The 18,259-nt window shown below is 38.5% G+C and overlaps 1 protein-coding gene across 6 annotated transcripts in view; it reads right to left on the bottom strand.

The window, feature by feature from the left end:
- The window catches only part of PALLD (palladin, cytoskeletal associated protein), a 187,677-nt gene that overhangs the window by 63,973 nt on the left and 105,445 nt on the right, over positions 1-18,259 (bottom strand). Inside the window, exon 1 of one of the 6 annotated variants that reach the window (XM_066548259.1) lies at positions 5,439-5,506. The exons of the other annotated variants lie outside the window; for them this stretch is intronic. The gene's annotated coding sequence lies outside the window, so the exon portion shown is untranslated. Of the gene's footprint in view, positions 1-5,438; positions 5,507-18,259 lie in introns of those variants that run through there. 6 annotated transcript variants of the gene reach the window in all.

The following is an 18,259-nucleotide window of genomic DNA, read 5'->3' as shown; positions in this document are numbered from 1 at the left end:
TTTCATCACAGGAGAGGAATCCATTTTAATTTGCAATTTAAAAATTAAATCCAGCTGACTGAATCTTTATTACTGTTCAATATTTCGGAAGAGATCTTCAAGATCATCCACCCAGCACTACCACTGTAACTTCTAAATCACTAAACCTCATAATTTTTTTTTATTTTCTGATGTCTAATCAGTATCTCACCCTTCTCAGCTTGAGCCCATTATCTCTGATCCTCTTACTGCAGGTATGGAAGAAGAGACTGATCCCCACCTCAACACAACCTCATTTGAGACACTTGTAGAGAGCAATGAGGTCCCCCTGAACCTCCTCTTCTCCAGGCTAAATATCCCAAGCTCCCCCAGCCAATCCTCATGTTCTCCAGTCCTTTCACAAGCCCTGCTGTGCTTCTCTGGACATGCTGCAGCATCAAAACGACACTTTTAAAGTGAGGGATCCAAAACTGAACACAGTGCTCAAGGTGTGGCCTCGGCAGTGCAGAGTGCAGGGGGACAGTCCCAGCCCTGGTCCTGCTGCCACACTATTGCTGATACAGGCCAGGATGTCATCAGCCTTCTTGACCTTCTGTTTGAGAACAAACAGAAATTTTGTAAATGCTAGGATTCAAACAAATCCACTTGAGATTGTAAAAGTTTAATATTAATGTTGTAAATGTAATACCTTGTGTTTTCCCATTATTTACATACACACCTCTGTGTGTGTAATAGGTTCTGTGTTGTTGTAATAGGTACAGTAGCATACAGAACAAGTATCAGCCTTTACTGGGAATTCAATGGGGTTATATGGTTGGTATAAACGTTAACACCACTAAAACGGATTTTTTTTGTGTGCTAATCTATTTTTACATTTAAGTCTGGAAAAAAAAATGTAGCCATGTTGCCAATAAAAACCAAAAAAATATTTTCCTGTACATTTCTGTTGGCTGACACATCATGTCTAGAAATAATAGTATTTTCCTAAAAAACCTTTACTTTAAACAATCCCAAAAGAACAAATAAGTTATGTGCCATCCTATGAACATTTACCAGAACTTGGACATTTTGGCAATGCAGTGTAGAAGCTCCTGATGCATAGAGCAACTAAATAACTCTTCCATATTATGAAGGAAGAAGTAAGAACTCAACCCCTCATTACCACTTTCTGCTTGAAATACACTACAGTGAACTGTGATACCAGATTGATTTCTCAAAGAGAATAATTAGAAGAATTGTTTTTTCTTATCCTGTGTTATATGCTACAACACATAATGTAGACCATCTTCTGAAATTGGTAACAAACAAAATCTGAAGCCCATTTTAAAGAGAAATTTCAACAGGAAAATATTTTGTTGATATGACTGAATACAATTTCCAAGGCTCAGAAGAATGTCCTGGGAAGGACTGGAAAGAATTCTGAGTAACTGCTACAAACAATGGTTTAAGATAATCGAAGGTAATGAAAGATTTCTTACTCAAATTATCACTGGAGAGATATGCACACTATGAAAACTAGAGAAAGCAGATTTAGTTGCTTCTTGACTCACCTCACACAGGTGAACAAGGCAGAAAAATCCCAGCAAGAAATTGATCCCACTATATTTATTTATTTATATAAAAGTAAGTGCTGTTTTTCTTACAATTCCTTCCCTTTGTGGAAGGGGGAAGTGCTGGGGAGTGCCATACACAATACACTAATTACAATCACTTTCTGCTTCAATAAAGGAAATACAAACTTCCTGCCTTGGCAAAGATTGGAATGTCTCAAGCAGGTGGGATAAGGGCCATGTAAGTGTCTAGACAGAAATGTGGAGGAAAAGTATTTCCTAAATTTTCTATTCATGCGCTAACCCAGAAAGTGGACTACACATCTAAAAAGAACTGCCTTAATTATTGGGTCTTCTTCTTTGATAATTATGTTTTTAATTATGATAATTATATATATAATATATGAATACCAAACTGTTAAATTATCTATAATGCTCCAATAAGTTCTGACACTTGTGGTCACAAGATTCTTCACCTTCTGCAGCTAAGAGGTTTAAATTAGTCTTCCATGCATCCTATAATTTGGTTAGTAATTACTCCATACATATTCTTCCAAATGCATCTATTATTGCTACGAAATCATTGCTGAGTATTGCTATTCCTGAGTGGGCACTTCCCTCTAAAGGGAACTTTATTACTTAATGTAGCATTGAAATGCTAGCTGTTAAGAAAGGAGGAATGTTTCCAATGGAAGATGATACATGAATACATAAGTCCACAGGCATATTTTGATTAAATAATATTCTCAGGATAAAAGATTTCCAGTCAATTATTATGTTCTCAAGAATATATCTGGGACTATCAGTCAATTTATATGTTCTACGTAATCCTGAAATTTTTTTGGGGAAAACAAAACCTCCTTAGGGCCACCAACTCTTTGCAGATCAGTTAAGGTACAGAACAACCCCCAAATACTTGAAGACTCCTTTCTTGGACAGTAAACAGCAAATGAAAAAAAGCACATAGCAATAATATAAAATATTTTGTTTTGAAATGATGGAACTAATGTTGCATATGCTATCTTCACCTTTCAGAGTTTCTTTGCATTGGCCTTTATCTTCATGTCTTTCAGGTGTAGTGTCCACAAATATTCATAATCTACAGGAAATTATGCTATACACACAGAGAAAACCTACATATATGACATCACATTCAGTGACAGTCTACTCTGCTCCCAGGCACATGGATCCACATGAATGTTGGCATGAGTAAAATTGAAAAGCAGCTAATTTAAGTAGAACCAGATGAGAAATTAGGTTGTTGTTAGAGGAACACAATATTTTCCATCAACTGCATGATTTTACAAGTATGATTGGTTTCCTTTGCCCAGCTGAGAACCAGGTAAGTTCAGTAAGGTAAGTCTCTCATGGATCATTTTGAAACAGAGTAATAGGAAGAAATTCTGTAGAGGAGAGAAAGAAGAATTTCTCCATATAAGTGGACTGACCAGCATCCCACAGGTCAGTTCCAGGCAGACTGCTTCCTTGGTCTTCCAATGCCTAAAGCCCAACAGCTGAACATTACTCATCAGATTTACCACTGTGTCCTTACAAAAAAGGAGGCATGCTGTTCTAACATAGCTATTAGAAATGGCTGCTGTAGTCACACAGACCACAAAGTGGATGACAAAACTGCAATCACACTCCTGCTTGTGGAGCAGTTAGATGCCCTCCACAACCATCACATCAGCTTAAAAAATTCTGCAGTTTTATATGTTGCAATCATCACACAGTCTCTGCAAAGAGAAAACAGTAGGCTCGAGCTAGTCAATAGGCCCACAATAATTGGTGCATGAGTGTACAGCAAGATGAGCTTTGCCAGTAATATAAACAAAAAGAAAAGAAGAAAGAAACTTCAGAACACTTTGAGGATAATAGACAATTTTCTAGGATTTCAGTAAGTGTAAGAGCACAGAAACATTTATCTTACATCAATAGTTTTTAATTGTTAGTTAAAACACACTTCAAATTTTCAGGATAGTTTTTTACTGCAAAAATGTTCTTGACTCAGAAAGCAGCAAGAAAAGTTACGTGACATATATCTGCCAACTGCTAAAAAAGCTTGACCATATATCCACTGTTGCAATTTTAGGAAAACTGCTATGTCAGATTGCAGCGTGTGATAACTTGTTAAATTCTGACTTTGTGATTATCAGATTTCCACTATCTCAAAGATGAAAGAAATCTCATCTCAAATATGAGATCCACTATCAGATTTCCCCTATCTCAAAGATGAGGATTTGGTTTATCCAAATGAGACACTCCCAATTCCAACAATATCCTACCTGCATATTCCTGTGTGTTTCAAACATTGCAAGAACATCTGTATATCTCCTACCCCACATTTCCAGTTTCTTTTATTCAAACTCTTATTCCTCTGCCCCCACCTTTTCCCACAGGGTTTCTCCTTCTGGCCAGGAAAATCAATAAAAGAACATAATTTCACAGACAGTTCTTTCAGGTTTTGTTCCCCAACCAAAAGCAGGATGCAACACAATCTCTGTCAGAATCTGGTTCTCACAAGATTGCCTCATTTTCATAGTGAAGTGGTTTAGGTACAATCAGTGGGCATGTGCTGAACTTTTTCTATGATTTTTTTTTCCACCCTCTTGTTATCAATTCTATATCTTAATCCTTTTATGTCTGGTATGCGTTGTGAATCACCGACCAGATCTGGATGTCTGGAAACTGCTGGGCTTTCTTAAAGAACGTCATCAAAACTTTTCCCACCCCAGAATGCCAGTGTACCTCTGTGCACACAAACCCGTGAGTGAACATAAAACTTTCTGCACAGCATGTAATACATCTCACAAAGTTAATTTCAGAAATATAAGGTTTGTTCACAGGAATCATGGTTTCAGTTCAATACAGCCACAGAATACCATGGAAAAACAGTTTCTTGACCTCAAAGCCTAATGAAACTTTGACTGTGTCCACTCCTATTTTTAGATGTGTGCTCTGCAGTGCCATATTCCTTAATATAAAGCTGACCTAAATGTTCCAATAGCAGACGTTGGTTTCTCTTTGATAGCCAATGCATATCTCTGCTTTCCAAGTTTCTGTAAACACATCATTATAAAGAAGGCCTGTCTTACTTTTCCCAGCCTTCTTTCTAATTATGTGCCTACTGCCAGGAAACTTTTCTTTTTTTTTTCCTTTTTTTTTTGTCTTCACTACTAAAATTTAAACAAATATGTGATGTGTGCTACAGAAATGAAAAAGAAGGGAAAAAACCTCTAAGTTACAAAGTTACTAAGTAACACCAAATTCCTTTCAACAAGCAGTGATAAACATTAGACAAAAAAATTTAGCTACAAGAGTACATTAAGTGCTAGATGACCAAATATGTCTTCCTTATAGACGTATGAATTCCAGAGAACAACCCAAAACTCCAATGTTTGGTTTCATTTGGGTAAGAAGCTGTAGTAAATCTTCTAAAAGATCAAGTCTCCTGCCCATTACCAATTTTCTTCACCCAGAACTATCACTGGGTTCCTACAGATGTCTCGTACAAAGAAGGCTGGGAAGGCACTCATAGTTTTCTGCCCTATCATATTTGTTAAGGACTGACTTAGCAAGTCTTGGGCTACAGAGATGCACAGAGCCCCTGCCGCCACAAAAGCATCCTTTTTTTGCCTTTGGAAACATCAAGGGGACCGCCTGGGTCAGCAAATAAAGCGCATCAGCCAAACTCGAATGCGACTACAGACGATGAGGCAAACTAAAAGATCAAGAAAGTGTAGATCAAAAGTAGAAATACTCGAAAGAAAGGCGGTCAGCCCGGTCCGATTACAGCATGATTTCATATTCCCTGACCTTTCGCCTCCCATCACCGCTTCTGCCGTGAGGTAACCTCATCCGAAGAAGACACGTCACCGCGAACTCCTGAGAGTACGCTGCCGTCCTTACCTGGGCACGGCGGAGCGGGAGCTCTCACATAGCCGAGCGCCGGTGTCCCGGGGAGGCGGCGGAGCGGAGCGGCGCCCGCAGGTACCCCGGGCTATATAGGGCGGGCCCGGGGCGCCGCTCCGCGCCGTGACTCACTGAGAGCCGCCGCTGCCGGCGCGTCCCACTCCAGCGGCTTCACGTTAAGAGTCCCGGCCGCCGCGGGCGCCCCGAGGAGTGCGGGAGGGAGGCGGTACCAGGCTGCCGGGAACAGCAGCGAGACGCGGGCTTCCCTCAGCGAGTCGCCATCGGGATGTTCCTACCCGCTGCCGCAGCCTTAGTTACTCCCTCGGAGCTGCAAGAACTGTGACTCTGTGGTACACTTTTTGCCAAAAAATGCTCGGGTCCCAGGCTGGAAGCTCACTTTTTTCCTTCCAGGAACATCCATAGCCAGCAGAAAACCTTGAGAAGGCAAGTTTTCTGCAACAGCCTTGAGAAACATCTCAGGCTCTTCCATATTGCCATATAGCTGCACAAAAGAGAATTTACTTTAGCTTTTCTGCGAGGCAAAAGTTTCCACGATTGCCGCATCATCTTCCTCAGCATGACAGAGCGGGTGGAATTGCGACGTTTAATGTACAACTAGAGAAGCGATGTCTCAAGTTGTTCTTCTAAGTCCTTTAACACTTCTGTGTTCTTTTAAATTAACACTTATGCCACTACTCATCACTACCAAGACCCCAAGTGTTAAGATTAAACTGATTTTAAAACTTTTTTCAGAAAAAAATCATGCTATTGCACTGCAGTTACCTGTTTTACAAATAGTCTTCTGTGTGTTCTTCACCTGCCAAAGAGTAGAAGCATCAGTGATCAGAAAAAAATTACTATATGATATAAAAATCTAATTGTTTTGTGATCTAATTATACAAAACCTTCCAGAGTGTCGCTTACTCTAAATGCATTAATTACTACTACATATTCCACTAAGGCATTCATTTGAAGGTAGATAATTCTTCTTTTTTCCTCTTATTTTTTTTCCTTATTTTTTCCCACAAGGAGATAAAGAGTGTCAGATTTCTATGGTTGGTTCATACGCTTCCTACTATAAGCCACTTGGTCTGGATCCACACAGATTGCTTTCTTACAGGTTACACACCAACATCAGTTTTATAAGCAATCATAGCACAGAACTAATGACTAGTGACATCTACTTCAACATCTGCTTAAAACAAGATAGATAATCTCAAAAGATGCATCTATAAAATCACTATTCTCAATTCCATGCTTAGCCCATGGAGGTGATCAGTGGTATCACTTTCATTTACTACCTCATGAGCAGCAAGTAAGTGAATGAACATGCTGCCTTTCAGCTCTGCTCAACATCCTGGACAACAGGCAAAAAATTTTAGGGCAGGTGAAAGCAAGGGTGATCCTCTTTCTTCTCTGGGCTCCAGTTTCTGATCAGTGTGTATTATAGATCAGCTCTGGATGCCTGGAAATCTGTTTGGTTTACAAGAACATCACCATAACTCTTTTCTCCCAACTTGGTACGAACCTCCAAACTTTGGTATGAACCTCCAAAATGAGCAAGATGTCTACCTGAGAAATTTCATTCCACAGTGGACAATGCAGAACAAGGTAGGACTGAAAATTTCTCTGCTTACTCAACCCGTGTCACACCTTTTCACCATTAAGCCCTCTTTAGGACTCAGAACTCACTCCACATCACTCAGCCCCTCCAGAACACAACAGGAAGAACAGAGGAATGCTGCCAATTAGGAAAAAGGGTGGGGAAAATGAAGCATCTCCCCATTGCTAGAGCAGAGTGGCATGCCAGGACCTGGCAGTCAGAAGGCTGGCGCTGCACTAGTACCCTGTTTCCAATTCTGGCACATGACTCTGGGGAAGAAGCATGGCAGCTCATACACATGGTATTAAGATAGCACAAAGATAAAAGGAGTATCACTCATGGCTGGTCAGGTCTCTCTATGATTTTTGGTAGGTATGCTTGTCAAGAACTTTATCTAAAAAGCAGAACATAGTTCTGTTGCGGCCTGTAACAGGTGCAGATAATGCAACACACACAACAAAGGGCAGACTGATGTACAGTAGGAAAAGTCAGTGATAGAAAAACATTACCTGGACTTCACATCTCTTAACTTCACCTTCTCCTTTGTATTTGATTATAACAGATTGAGATAATACTGCATCAAAGACATGCATTAAATTCTCCAACATTTCTTCTGTCACAACTCTTAAAATTTTTGCACATAAGAATTTTATGTCTATGTGTGCATGCGTATGTTCAGTTCATGGGGATGGAAGATGAAAGCAGAGACAACTTGTGCACAGCAGCTGAGTTCAAGACACTTATCTTTGACTCCACAGCATATTTGGGCATGGAAAGTGAAAATGAAGCTCAGCTTACTGGGAAACAAGCATGAGGCACATTGCAAGATAAAGATCCAAAGAGAAAAGAAGGAAAACCATATGCTTAACTTAATATGATCTGTGATTCTTTCTTGTAAACAACTTTGCCTATAATTCCAGTTCCAGGAACATTTGTTTCTGGTTTAAGGAGTTTCCAACTATATCAACAGCATGACTAGCAAACCAAAATGAGGGAAAATAATTCACACATAAAAAGACAATTGCCTACAACTCCAATTAAGTCCTAATATTGAAAAAATAATTAAAACATAATTATAATGATAACAAACAGCTTTTGGAAAAATGAAGAAGCCAAACAAGTAATTTCTGTGGGCCAGGGAAGACAATGGTAGATATCACTAGTAAAGCAGGCAAACACCAAACTGCCTGAAGTTTTCTTGCTAGCATTCCTTCACACTCTGAGAAGCTTCACAAAATTAAGATTTACTTTTCAAATCACCCCATAAATAAAATGAAATTAGTATTGTTTGAAGTTTGAAAACTAAAAAGGATGGCTTCAGGAAAGAAAAACTGAAAATGCAGGGAGAAAACCTTTAACAAAGTAATCACATCCCAGCAATGAGTGAAAATAAATGAAAATAGCTCAATGCGAGTGTCTGTCAAATTCTTAAACTATTACAGAATAATTTGTAGCATTTAAATACAATCTTTCTGCCTGCAGTGTATCTTCAGCGAAAGAAGTGTATTTTAATAGCATACATATATTTTTATAAATAAAAACAACTGTTGTTTTCCAAGTGCTATAATAAAAAAACCTACACTTCTGTTGCCTTTCTTATCTTTGCCTCCTTGATTTTTCCCTCATTATAATATATAAAAATTTAGCATTGTAGCTGCTGACTTAACTGAGACATTTAAAGCTATACTGGAGTGTGCAATTCTGATCACACTAGTTAAGACCAGAAGTCTCAATTTTTTAAAATCAAGACAGGATATTTTGACAAAAGATAAAAATACAACAAATGAAACTTAAAAAATTCTGATATCTAGGAAGAAGTTGTGATCGAGATTCAAATGGTGCTTTCTAGGGAGGGACACACATGACATGAGATTTGTTTGGTCTTAAAATCTGGAAATTAATGCGAGGATATAGGCATGCCTGTAAATCAACCCAAATAGTATTCAGCTAGCTACAATGCAGCTTTGCATCATATTACAGTTCCAACATCATTAAACTCAGATGGAAATGTCAGTAAAGTAAACCCAAAGGACTGACCAGAAGAGGGAATTGAAAGAGTTTACAGGCTTCCAAACTGATTCACATGCAGCTTACTGAATTCAATGATCTATGGAGGACAGTTCAGCAATCTCCTTGTTTTTCCTACATAAGGGAAATGCATCCCATTTACACTAGCTGTGCAAAATAAGCTTTGGCATGCCAACCACTGCAGATTTTAAAATTTAATTTAAACAAAAAAAAGTATCTCCATAAAACTACATCACCTCCCATACTGTGGGATAAAACTTTGACAGAAAAGTCAAAGCATTTCTGCATAGCTTTGAATGTGGATTCCCAAGCCAGAGCAGGACACTGATTTTCTTGAAATGTGTGAGAGTTTGAGATTTCTTCAGAAGGCCAGAATGCAAAATTAGGATTTCCCAAAGCCAAAAGTGACTGACTGTACCTCTGAAATGGTAGTTACCAAACATGTGCCAGTCCAAAGCATTTAGCACTATTTCAAGTATTCTGTTCTACCTAACTTGGCTGGTGTTGGCAAACACTGAGGTAGTAACTGCAAATTGCTTTGTCTGGTCCTATTTCTGTTTGGTGAAATTCACAATGTCTGAACTGGAAGTATCAAGCTATTTGTGGCTTTTGTTGTTCTTAGCACTTCTGGAAAATAAAAGATCACATGTTTGTTGCAAGAAAGAATATTTAGGCAAACATTTCCCATCACTTTTAACTCTGCAAATACACACTATTAAAGTTATGTGCTTTGCAAAAAGGAAAACACAACTAGGGTCAACACTTGATAGCAAGTCATACTGCAGTCTCTGATCTAGGAAAACAGGATTCAACAACAACGACAACAAGAATTTTTTCTAAACTTCTAACAGTACAAACAGAAAAACAAAAATTAGAAGTTTCTATTACTGAGTCAATTTTCATAAGGCAGCAGTTACCATTTTGTGGAAATACACCTATGCTTGCATTTGTGCATACATACGTGGTGACGAAGTGACTCACACTCAAGTCTTCTTTGTTATACCACTATTTCACCTTTCAGACTAAAATAGCAAAGGTCCCCAGGGTAAAAAAATTAAATTATATTGATCAGACTTATTGTGCAACCCCTATGACAGCACAGAGGAGAACTGTGGGTCTACTATGTAGGCACTTTCTATAAGGAACTGGAACAGTGATGGTTGAACAACAAGCATATGGAGAAGTCAGGTATCCCAACGACTTCCTTAAATTCCTAGATATTTCAGTACCCACATGATTGGTCCCATGAGTAATCCATGAGATTTCCTGGCCTGCAGAACTACTGATACTGTGTGAGAGCTCTGGAAATTAAATATAACAAAATATAACCTAGAAAAAAACCCCATTCACTGCTCAGGCTTTACTTCATAGTAAAGCTGACATAACACTTTTCAGCTGTGATACTGAAACTCACTTTTACAAGCATTGCCATGGATTTATGAGATGTCTACCTGCACTTCAGATGCTAAAATTGTTAGAAGGCTTAAAAAAAGTCACAGAGGATCGCAGCAGTTTGAATGTCACCTGTAAGTCCTTCCCAGTTCTGAACTCAAATCTCAACAGTACATTCCCTTCTTTAATGGCCCCGATATGGCAATAGTGAGTGTGTTGTATCTTTCAATTAGTTACACTTCAGTAACTTACAGCTGCTGTAATTGTAAGGCCTGTCAGGAAAGATGAAGAAGCTGTTTCTTCTGAGCCAGGCTTCCCTACAGTATTTAAAATGTTTTTCAGTAGCTGTTTATGAGCTGATCGTGTCACAATTTCAAGATCAAGGCATAACTTACTTCCTTTCATCAGGATGTCAGGCTCACAGAGCATGTAATTGTTTGCTATAAAGGCTGTGACTTTAGGACACGTTCTGTTGCTTACATTTTCAAACCAGAGCAAACCAGGCCAGTATGTTAAATGTTACTGCTGAAGTTTGTGCCCCCAGCTATTTAGTTTTCTCTATTCTAGGTTCCACACACTCAGCAGAGATTATAGCTCTTCCTTCAGAATATTTGTTGTGTGGATTCTTCCTGCTTTGAGTCTGAAGTGAAAAAGTGAATGGTGTTCCATGTGTTTTTCCACCAGGAATAAGACCTTTTAACTTCAGCCCATATAGGTAGGTAAAACAACATCCCAAGACACTGGATCACAGGGCATGAATTTTACACCTATGTTTAAACCAGTACCTAACTTGCAATTCTGAAATCCCAGAACATTTTTCCATATTTCATGTTGTTATGAAATGCTTTTCTATCCGAATCACCAGGACAGTTTTAGGGTTTTCTAGCACTTATTTTCTTTCTTTTCTCTCTTTCTCTACTACTGTTCTTAACTGCAAAGACACCTCTGACTCTCAGAGGTGCCTGTGTACCCTTTCTAGATGAATTTCTAAGTTTTCATTAGAACACTACAGTAGACAAAACCTTATAACATGTTTTTGTAATGCCTAAAATTATCTGCAATGGGACTCTTTCCCCTTGGCAAAGGATGACTCATTTATCTTCAGTCTGCTAACCAACGGGGCTGCCAAAGACCCCTCCTTTCTAAACAAAAATCTGTAGAGAGCTTTCAGAAACATGAGAAAATATGACAAACACAGCTTGAGGCTGGCTGAAGATCACAGAAGGATATGGACAAGCCTCGATCCCCTGCATTCAGCACTCCGCTGGTAACAGGAGAGAGCAGCTCCCTGCACACAGACCGCTTCCCCGGCTTCCCCGGCATCTCCCCCTCTGCTCCTATTCTGAAATCCTTCAACTCCAACTTCCTTATTTGGTTGCCGGGACTGTTCTTTGTCTGGCTGAGCCCCCCGGGCCGCGCCGCCCCCGGCTCGGCCCGGCCCGGCTCCAGCGGCCACCCCGCCCGGGCCCCGGGCGAGCCGCGGCCATGCCCATGTAAGGAGCAGCTGCCGGGCCGGGCGGGCCGGGCTCCGGCCGGGGCTCCCTCCGTCCGCTCGGCCGCCGCCGCTTCCCGAGCAGCAGCGCTCCCCGAGCCGCCCCGGCTGCGGCTGCAAACCGCTGGCAGCGAGACAAAGGAAAATGAAGCGATGAAGTTCCAGTGTAAAAACTCAGAGATTCCTGTCGTGTTTTCCATTGTTCTTTAGAACAGGTTACAGCGTGTCCTGCGGGGATTTCACTGGTGCTTTCTGCAGAGAAAAGGAATCCCTCAACACTGCTACCTACTTTTTAAAAAGTTACTGTTCTGTTATGCTACGTGAAGAAACAAAGCAAGACTAGCTTTACTCTCAAAATATCCCGAAACTTTTAAAAGTAGGGCTTATAAAGAGGAGCTAACCTGCAGGAAGACAGTGAAATGTGCTAGGGGAACACTCCCTACTGCTGCTACTGTTGCTTGATACTCAGTTTTAGTAGCACTTCAGGTACTTCATGAGAAAGAGCTGACAGTCAAACTGTACAAGTCTATATAAGAAGCCACAGCAAGCAAGGAAGAACACTCAAATAAAAAACAAAACCCCAACCAAAACTCAGTCCTGCTGGTCACTGTATTTTTTTGTTCACATCTTTTAGATTTTTTAGTAGATTTATGTGATAGCCTTTTCTTTTTTTTTTTTTTTTTTTTTTTTTTTACCAAAGATCAAGGAATGCTGTAGGAAGTGATTTCTTTCTTTAAATTTAAATGAGAAAATGACAGCAGTTCAGGAGAATATATACTGAATATGTCCACACTGACAGCTGAGACAAAAGTTGATCCACAGAGATCTGGTTATCTGACTAAGGAGCTTATTGAGCTGTTACACCTTAAAAGGAAAACTCTTGACAAAGCAGCGATTTAAAATAAGTAAAAGTGTTCTGAAACAGTCCTTTCATGAAGTGTGACAAGAAACAACGTTTTGAAAAAAATCAAAGAAGAAGGTATAGCTAAATGTCAAACTTTTTAATTCTGCGTGGGAATCTGGAAGCATTTCTGTATTTCTCAATATGGTTCCCTAGTATTAAGTTATGAAAACAAGTCCTTAAATAATGCTAAAACTCCTTCCATTGTTGCAAGCTCTCGAGGATGTTGGTTGAAGCTGAAAACAAGTAGTAAACTGGAACAGAGAGCACTGCTTTAAGTCACTGATGTACAGGGCAATAGTGACTGCTCCTGGACACAAGTGCCTGAAAAAAATAATTACAGAGAAGACAAAGGTTCATTTATAACCACCTTCCTGTAAGACTCCAGCTGCACTCAAGTCAGTTGTACTTTCAGTTCAACAGAAAACTGACTCTGGTATTTTTATACCACATTCTTGCCCTCAACAGAGGCCTGAGCAAGTTTGTTTACTTGTGAGAAACTCTCAAACTAGAAAAACATAAGGAAACAGCTTAATAAAATAACTGAATAAATATATTGATGACATCATGATTACATTACATATTTAAATTAGCATGCTAAAATTCACCTCAGAAAACAAACAAACAAACCAAACAATTTCAGCAAAATAAGAAACATATAGGAACAGTTTAGGAGAATTTATGCCCATAAAGATCAGGTTTCAAGTAGTCTGTTTCAAGATTAATGTAAATAAAACATCCCTAACTGACAAAGAAAATGCTAAAATAAAAATCCAAACTACAGAACTATTTTAAGAATAAATTAAACTAAGGTCACAAAGATATAGCATTGTCAAATAGTAATTTAAAACAAAATGTGGTATCTTATGGAGCTCATCCTTTCTACTGCTAAAGGCTGCAGAAGTACCAGTTCATTTCAGAACTACTCCATCATCTTCAGCAGGTGTTCAGGCTACTGACAAATAACTCACTGCTGATTCTGCAAGCAATTTACTGTCCAGGCCCTGTCATCTGACATCAATTCATCTGAATGGAACAAATGACACCACAAGAGACGTGGTCAGGGTAGGAGGACATATCCTTCGACCTTTGACGTGCTGTTCTACATTTGCTCTTCTTCTGTCTCTGCTGCAACAGAAACTGGCAATGCTCTCAAGAAAGCAATCTAAAAATCTAAGATAAATGCATATGAAAGCTTAGGTTTCTACCCTTGCAGAGAGGGTGACCTCCCAGAGGTCTGGAAGTTACAACTCAACTGATTTTCAATGAAAGTTCCAGTCCTCTCTCTGTCTGGTGAAACAGGTTTCAAAGAACAGGTTTTGTTTCTCTAAATACTGCAGATAGCTAAATTGCTGCCATTGACCCCAGTGGCAATCTTAAATGTGCAAATTTATTTCCATGCAAGTAGAGCATAAATGCTCCCTGTGCCATCTTCTCTTTTCAGTACCTGCCAGTTTGTGCTTCCTTCACCTCCCCCAGTGAAGCCCCTCACTCCAACTACTCCACAGCTCACAATAAATCCACAGGTCCAACTAGACTGAGCCATGGCAGCCTCCTTCTCAGGGTTTTGAAGCACTGTCCTCAGAGAACCACACCATATCTTGTCTCTCCTTCACTTCTGCCAGAGGGTGCCCTCATGCTGTCCTGCCCCACATCCATGTTATTGCAGTTTCATGTGGTCAAAAACTAGAAGGCTCTGCATGAGCAGTGGAAGAAATGTGCTCTGAAAGATCACATCATTAACCCAACAGACTTGAGTAGTTTTATCGTCTGAATATGAAAGTATTCAGCACCAGCGCACAACCACTCACCAAGGTTAGAGTACTGGCAACAACTGTTTCAACCTGCTGCTTGGAAACACTGAATTCAAAAATCTTTACTATTATTAAAGGAAATATGAAAACAATGAAAAAAAGTCAGCATTTTATCAGTAAATTAAAACTGATTTTCCATGCTAATGTTCAGCTTTGTAATAAAAACTACTGGCATTATAGCATAAGCGCTAAAACATTTAGTGATATTGTAAAACATATTCAATAACACAAAATCATATTTCTCAGACTAAACATCTTATCATATTCCGAATGTATAGATACACATATTGATGATACATTTTAATAAAGATCTTCAAAAAATTCCCTGCCAAAGTATGAGTCTGTGCATTGACTTAACTGATAAAACAGGCTCACTGTACACTAGCCAGTTTGTTCATTAGCACAACTGTCCAACAAGAATTACTACACATCAGTTTATAGTTTCAACTGAATTATCATTTAATCTTAATGCATGTGTTTGTGATTATAGACCCATAGAAGCAACATTAATTATATAAGAAAGCCATATCAAAATAATATTGTCAGAATTTTCAGTGTAGAAGTACTAAAACTTATGCTGGGAGAGACCTGTATGAAAGCTACTCTGAAATGTAAGGTAGTTATGAGTGGTCAAAAGTCATGCATTAAGTTATATTTAGAGCAGCAGTCAAGGACAATGCACATGTCTGAGAGAGCTGGGCACAAATTCTTGGGAAGAGGAAGCACTATTCTCCATATGCATAGCTGGCAAACCCCATTGCATTTAGATCTGGAAAAAATTTACCAACATGTTTTCATCAAAATGAAGAAAATACACAGAACAGCAGCAGAAACACAACTGCAAGTAGATGACCATTTTTCAGTCTGGTTTTACAAAGAAATGTATAATGAATGACTTTGTTAGAGGATAACTAGTGATATCTGCAAGTGGTAAATAGTAAATAAGCACAGACTGCTGTGAGGAGCAGCAGAATGAAATGAATAAATGAAAAATTGAAGCTTACTAAAAATGGAAAACTTCTCAGTCTTATTCCATAGTTTGACTCATCTCAGTCTGTTGGGCAAAACAGAAGTGCTAAACAAAGAATAAAGCAGCACTGTAACAAAATTAACAACACAAAAGAATTTTAGCTCTCTTGGTGCAGTGTTCTAGTAAGATCTTCCTTTGTAGGATGCTCACAAGTTAAACAGAACTTTGAGGAACCAAAACCCTCCATTATGTATAACAAAAAGACAGGCATCATGAAGATTGGAGATGTCAAAGCACAACATGCTAAAGACTTAATTTTGGTTTAGAAATCAGGTTTCTTCTTCCTAGACATTAAAATGTATAAAACCAGAACTAAACAAAACAAAACAATCCTCAAAAAACTTCAATAGTAATTTGCAACAACTGATTTTATGGGTAATGTACTCCTGGTGGGAGTTCAGAATTACTTTTAGAAGATTTGTAGACAAGATTTTTATGCCCTGTTTACATTTTCTGGGAGCTTAAGAGAAAACAGTCTGAAATAAGCTGCAGCTAACATGCTACAGGAAATGAAGGAAGAGAACCAGACTTCTCAAGAAAGATTTACATTTATATAATGGTGATGGCTATATTTTGGCTTAGAAAGAGGAATGCAATTGTTCTAAAATACACAGAAAAGCTGTTGACTAGTGTTTCTCCTTACTTAGTGGATCATGAACCACTCCAACACTGTACACTGCAACAAAATGCTTTTTTAAGAGAGCTCTTTCACCATTGCACGATACTTTGTTTACAGACCAAAACATCTTGCATCAGCAATTCCTCTCTGTATGGCAACCAAAGAGACACTGAGCCAGCACAACCCTTGCTTACACCAAATGTAAACCCACCAGGAGATTTTCCATAGTTTCCATGGAGGAAGAATTCAGTCTGTTGGTAAGCTGCAATGTGTTCTTGGAAGTGTAACATCATCTTTTATGGAAGATGTCCACAGCACATTGATAGAAGAACCTGCAATCAGCTTTTCACCACTTTGTAACATTTACATTTGTAGGAATCAGGTGCCTTTGAAACTGAAGTTTAAAAGATGAAATTAAATAAAGGGGTGTGCTTAGTACATCTTAAGGACATTATAGCACGCGAGCACTTCTGTAGAGAATTAATTTATTTTACATGATCTGAATAGTGCCAGAAATCAGACTTTTTCTCTGCACTAAACTGTGCCTATATTTGGCTTGATCACAATATTTTTTATTTAAAAAGAAACAAGCAAAATCCCTTGCTACCAAAGATTCAGTTTTGGACATGTTCAGTATGACATCATCACTTCAGCCAGATTTTTTTCCACTGGGTCAGAAGTCCATGAATCACACACATAGAGTGGCTTACAGGGGATCTCTGGGCTGCTCCTGGCTTAGCAGGATATCTCTAGACATCTTGTTCTGACTCACAGATAAAAGGCATAAGAACTGAAAGCAAGGACTTTATCTTGCTTTCATTCCCAACATTTGTTCAAGATGACAACAGGGCAAGTTGTGAGGTGCTGTACGGTGACAGAACAGAGATTAAAGGAACTCATAGGAGACTAAGAAAGTAACTTGTAGCTGACTTTATAAACTCATTTTCATGTAATTTTTGAGATCTGTTTAGGTAGAAATGGATGAACAAACTTGTCCAAATTAGTTTTAACTTTGGTTTCGACCCAGTCTTACAGGTTCAAATTCCACAGAAATCTTTTGAGAGTTTGCACCATGTATCTCTTTCTGGACTTTCTACTCTTATATTTGGGAAGCATCAAGTTTTGCACACATCAGCTATTCAGCTGAGATGAAAATAAACTGCAAAGGGATATAGTATCATAAAACTTCATTTCAAGAAAGTATTGTAAGACAAATATGTTTATACTGCAGTAAGCCTGAATATTAAAATGCTACATTTCATTCAAGCAGGATTATTGGAACAGTTTTGCAAAATCTGTGATGTGTGACATAAACCTGCAGGTTTGGATGCCTTCCTAAGATGTATTCTTCTTAATCTAAATTACTTCACATTAATCACTTCATTTTCGCTATCTAGTTTCCAGTGAATGCTGTGCATTTTTTCCCGTTTCTTTTTTTCCCATGACCATAAATGGTAAAAAGATTGTGCCATACATTTAATTATTTCTGTTGTTTCATCTTGAATTTTGATAAAAACTTTACCACTCTCACTATGCAATTCTATTTTAAAAAGGTGGTTTTCACTTTAACCTCAATTAAAACATACAATAAAATGTCCTACACTTCTGTTGTAGGATAGAAATATTAACCTGAAGATATCCAGAAGACTCTGAAGTATTCTACATATGTTTCTTCTCCAAAAAAGTGTTTTTCATTGTTAAAGTGAAAATTTAAATAAAAACAAAACTGGAAGTATCTTTAAAAACAAGGTTGAACAGCTATCATGGGGTATCCTGTGGTAAAATATTCTGAAAAGTCAATGAAGAAGCAGACACACAGAATTTCTTAAAAGCACTGAAATTCTATTTATCTGTGTAGGTTTTACATTAGGTACAAGAACTTTGCAAGTATGCAGTTTCCATGTGTTAAAAAAATCATGCTCTGTAAAAAACCAAAAAT

This window comes from Molothrus aeneus, chromosome 4, assembly GCF_037042795.1.
Source record: "Molothrus aeneus isolate 106 chromosome 4, BPBGC_Maene_1.0, whole genome shotgun sequence".
NCBI classification, from domain to species: domain Eukaryota; kingdom Metazoa; phylum Chordata; class Aves; order Passeriformes; family Icteridae; genus Molothrus; species Molothrus aeneus.
The sequence above is the reverse complement of the archived record's forward strand: the minus strand, read 5'-3'. Positions and strand labels throughout refer to the sequence as shown.